The sequence below is a fragment of the Camponotus vicinus genome, unplaced genomic scaffold (genome assembly GCF_025532165.1).
Source record: "Camponotus vicinus isolate PSW18456_S1 unplaced genomic scaffold, iyCamVici1.0 SCAF_9, whole genome shotgun sequence".
Taxonomy (NCBI): Eukaryota; Metazoa; Arthropoda; class Insecta; order Hymenoptera; family Formicidae; genus Camponotus; species Camponotus vicinus.
In genome coordinates, this window is record NW_028141981.1 from 8,023,804 (window position 1) to 8,029,459 (window position 5,656).

Sequence of the window (5,656 nt, forward strand, 5' to 3'; positions counted from 1 at the left end):
AAGAACGAGGGAAAAACACGGTGTTTTCGCAACCGTAATTTATTAATTTATTTATAAATATTTTCCGATACGAAATTCGTAAATACAAATATAACCGAAGAAACAAATTATTAAATTCATAATAATTAACTCGCGATTCTATAATATCGAAGGTGATCGTTTAATTTTATGAAGCTAATATTTAATCGTTGACTTAACATCGAATCTTCACACTCTTATTCCATATTTCTTTTATTTAATTAGCGCAATATTCAGGAATATTAATTCACGAAAGGGACAGCGATAAGATCCTTTATTAAAATGGCAATTTCGTCTAAGAACGCGAGAAGAACGAAGGAAAAACACGGTGTTTTCGCAACCGTAATTTATTAATTTATTAATGAATATTTTCCGGCACGAAATTCGTAAGTGTACCAATATAATAACTGAAAAAATAAATTATTAAATTCATAATAATTAACGCGCGATTCTATAATATTGAAGGCGATCGTTAAATTTTGTGATGCTAATACTTAATCGCTAACTTAACATCGACTCTTTATACTCTTATTCGATATTTTTTTATTTTTAATTAGCAATATTTAAGAATATTATTTGAGAGGGACGGCAATAAGATCCTTTATTAAAACGGCAATCTCGTCTAAAAACGCGAAAAGAACGCGGAAAGAGCACGGTATTTTCGCTATCATAATTTATTTAATGAATATTCAGTTCCGCGCGATATGGAATTCATAAATAGATAAATCTAACGAAAAGTGTATCATTAAATTTATAATTGAGCCGCGATTCTATAACGAAGACGTTCGTCAAATTTTGTGAAGCTTGTATTTAATCATTAATTTAACATCGTATTTTTACATTTTTACATTTTTTATATTTAATACCGACACGAAAATTAGCAATATTTGTAAAGTTTCTAATCAAATATTTATGAAATTTAAAATATATAAAATTATACATATATATCTAAAATTTATATATAAAAATTTTCCGAATTTATTAATGACTCTTTGATATGGAAATACAAACAGTTACTCTTTTATGATTATTTCAATAAATATATAGAATTAAATATGTTAATTTAATAAATTATTATTATATAATTATTATACGTATACTTTGGATAATTTTTCGTGTAATTTGCATAAGAATGTATTCATGATATTTTTTAAACGCTAATAATTATGTACAATTTTCTTAATATTCCTGAAAAAAATAATTTAAATAATTTAGATTTTATTTTTAAAGCATTTTTAAAAATAAATTCAATTTCATTTTTTAAACTGAAATAAAGCCAAATTACAAATTTCTATATATTGTATTAGAGTGCTAACACGGCCATATTTCATATGGTAAAATATAAAACAAGAGCAACCGTTTATAATTGGGCAGAATTTATTCCGGGTATCACAGAATTTAACATAACACTGTCACTCTCGAAAGATGCAATTGTAATTTATATAATTATTGCTTGTATATTTATTTTAATACTATATTTTAATATTTTATAACTGCTTATATTTATTTTTATCTCGTTGCAGTTTATATTTATTTTAATAAATGCCGGCGAAATGAAATAATATGTATATATTAATCTAATCTGTATATGTATCCTGCCCAATTGTAAATGGTTATCCTGACTTTAGTTGTTAGCAGCCTAGTATAATATATAAAATTCTGATAATATAAAAACCTCTGTCCAGATTACCAATAAAGATTGATTGATATTATAATAATATATATAAATAATAAATTTTTATAGTAATACACAATTTATAATAAAATATAAAATTAATATGTGTATAACATTAATCATATTACATTTATCATATTACAAGTTATTTCATTAATGATTTATTTGGCTTTATATTAAGCTTAAAAACAATATCTACAACAAATTCTATAATGGATGAGCTATAAGATATTAGAAATAAGATAAGTGAATAAGATAAATGCGCGTTATAAAAATAAATTAGCATCAGATGTAATTGATAAAATTTTTAGTGTTCTTTTCAATAAATTAGGTAAAATTTATACAAAAATAATCTTTTCTCGATCTTCTTTCTTTATAGTTAAAATACTGCAATATATTTTCATGATGCATTACATTTCGAACGAATCTATTAAAAATTATTTAATTTAAACTATCCTAGCTCATCCATTTTAAGGCAACAGATTTATCTACAATCTACATCTGCAATCTCTATGGATCCGTTACATTAAAATTAAATAAAAGTTTTTGTCACTCACCGGGCCATTGATGTGCAATAACGGAGTTGTCGTTATCGAAGTTACAGGGTTGTTATTGAAGTTACGGAGTTGTCTTTATCGAAACTATGTTGTCGTTATTGAAACTACGTCTGTAACATGCAAATATAAAATTCATTTATAACACAACTCAAAATACAATCAATATTTCAAAAAATTATTATTGTGCGGAATTTCATATCCGGTGTAAAATAATAAGCAGATATAAACACGTATGGAAAGAATTTATAAAGTTTGAAATTATTTTTTAAATAGAAATTTTTAATATGATTTTTATAAAAATCTTTCTCTTTAATTTTTTCTTTAATTCCTTTAAATTATAGGAACGAATTATTGTGCGATTTATAACAATCGATATACAAATAATAAATATTCACCATCAAGTTGCTTCGCCGATGCAAGATGCCTCTCCCAGGCCTCCTCCTCCTCTCACAATAGTTCATTGATCTGTAACATACAAAGAAGATTCCAATTGTAGTTACGGTCAAAAAATTAACATTTCAAAAAATTATTATTATATGTATTTAATTTTATATCCAACGCATATAACAATAGGCAGATAAACAATTTTATAAATTTTGAAAAAGATTTTACTATTATTGTGCGATTTATAACAATCGATATACAAATATTTTATTGTGCGATTTATAACAATCGATATACAAATAATAAATATTCACCATCAAGTTGCTTCGCCGATGCAAGATGCCTCTCCCAGGCCTCCTCCTCCTCTCACAATAGTTCATTGATCTGTAACATACAAAGAAGATTCCAATTGTAGTTACGGTCAAAAAATTAACATTTCAAAAAATTATTATTATATGTATTTAATTTTATATCCAACGCATATAACAATAAGCAGATAAACAATTTTATAATTTTTGAAAAAGATTCTACTATTATTGTGCGATTTATAACAATCGATATACAAATATTTTATTGTGCGATTTATAACAATCGATATACAAATAATAAATATTCACCATCAAGTTGCTTCGCCGATGCAAGATGCCTCTCCCAGGCCTCCTCCTCCTCTTACAATAGTTCATTGATCTGTAACATACAAAGAAGATTCCAATTGTAGTTACGGTCAAAAAATTAACATTTCAAAAAATTATTATTATATGTATTTAATTTTATATCCAACGCATATAACAATAAGCAGATAAACAATTTTATAAATTTTGAAAAAGATTCTACTATTAACTAATAATTTAATATTTCTATTAAGAAGTTTATAATTATAATTCTATTAATAAATTATAATTCTTTTTAATAAGTTTAATGATTTAATAATACTATTAAAAGCTATTCAAAAGTAAAAACTTTTAGATTACAGTTTTCATGTAAAAATTTCTCGCTTTTTTCTCTTGTTTAAGTCATGTAAATAAAAAGTTAAATTACGCGATTAATTACTTAATTTAAATCTCGCGTAGAAATTAATAAATAATTATATATAAGTAATATAATTTATTTACCATAGAGTTGCTTTACCGGTGCCTGATGTCTCTCCCAGACCTCCTCCTTCTCTGATGTTGTTAACGCGCGATACTTTCAACGACACTCCCGCACTCACGAGCGATATTTTTATATCGCTATTTCCGCTATTTTACGCGCGATACTTAACGATGTCCGCACTATTTCGATGCGATTAAAAATTGTATATTTGATCGCGCGTGTATATACTTAATATGTATATACTTTTAACGGCACCCGGTTTCGGTACGAGCGAAAATCCCATTTCACTTTTGAGAATCAGCTTCGAGCCAACCGGTCGGGAATGCAACGATACAACGAGCAAGGACTAGGCCCAAACCGGAAAGAAGACGAAACGATTGACGGAAATAGAGGAAAATGAAGTTCACCAGCTCTTTTTCGCGCATAATTATCCTATCTCATATCGAACCTGGACCCGCTAAGCACGATTTCAGGTGACCCGCACGGATGCTATATCACTAGCGCAGTACACAAGGCTAGTAGACGGTAAAAGAAGAGGATACCCACATTTTTTAAATGCTAACATTCAGCAATTTAGAAAATGGGGAGGCAACCCCTTTTACCGAGCGAAAATCGTGCCTAGGGGAATCCACTCGACTCCTCGACAGGGTTAACACACGCTGGGCGTGTGGCTGTAGACGAGCAAAGAGAAGGGACACATTAACGACCATTCCGAACAATCGATCGAGTCCTAGACAATTCGGGCCGAATCACTTGACGAAGTAGAGCGTGACCATCACTAAGCCGATCGAGCGCGAAGCTCGAACCCGCGCGCCCATGTACATTTTGTACTGGACATACGTTCTGCGCGGCCGGCATCACCAAGTGCCGCGATGCACAAGGCGCGAGTGTACGTTGCATAGCAACGTGTGCAAACTCGGTGAAACATCCCAGTTAATTGGCATCTGAAGTAGAGACTCGTGACAATAAATGAAATTGGGATTTTATATGAAAAAGTCCAAAAGTTTCGCGAAAACGCGACGACGCGAGAATACTACAACGCGAAAACGCGGTAACGAAGCGCTTGCCGTCCGCGGCACGTTGACGGCACCGACGACGCGAAAGGGTACTTGGCTTCCTCTTCAGGCTCCTTAAGATTTATCATAAATAGAAAAATTTAAGATAAACCTCAAGGCACCATCCAAGTACTAAGCCCTCCCACCGCGACAAGGTGTACCCCATGGGAGGGTTATATTATATATAATTTTATATATAATATAATATATAATTTATTTTGTAACATACTATATAAATTTTAATTCGCAAATATAAACGATAAATAAAAATATAAAAGATAAGAGAAAATCTATTATATAAAGCAATGTTCAAAATAATTGATTTTAAAACTAATTATTGCGCGCAATTAATTTTTACATTTTTACTTTTAAATAGATATATTTTAATGTTATAAATTGCATATTACAAAATAATTTATATTTCTTAGATATAAACTTTTAAAAATATGATAAATAAAAAAATTTCTATTTTTTTCTATTTTTTCTATATTACAATTTAAAATCACTATTGAATCACAATTAAAGAAATAAAACCAAACGAGAAATATATAAATTTTCAATATATTGTTACATCCGCGGCGGCGACTTCGAGATATCGAAGCGCGTTCAACACAATCGGGCACTCGCGTACCGCGTAAAATAACAAGACACTCTTAACGGAAATTAAGAATTTTAATTAGAAACACAGAATACACAAACAACAAATAATAACAGGGGAAATCTCGCGTTAACGACCCGTAATGTAAAACGCGTCCGGAAGAATAGCTTGACAGCTATCCTTCGACTCAGCTGACCGTCGTTGTTATACAACAATATATACTATTGATAAATAATTTATACATTGTTGCGTCCGCGAAACGATATATATCGAACGC

General features: G+C 29.5%; 1 long non-coding RNA gene across 1 annotated transcript; it reads right to left on the reverse strand.

The window, feature by feature from the left end:
- Positions 1 to 2,948: 2,948 nt before the first annotated feature.
- LOC145977434 (uncharacterized) lies at positions 2,949 to 4,286 on the reverse strand. Its single transcript, XR_014440501.1, has 3 exons — positions 3,747 to 4,286; positions 3,252 to 3,321; positions 2,949 to 3,018 (listed from the first exon to the last, which is right to left on the reverse strand). It is a non-coding gene; the product is annotated as an uncharacterized LOC145977434 (long non-coding RNA).
- Between the last annotated feature and the right edge of the window lie 1,370 nt (positions 4,287 to 5,656).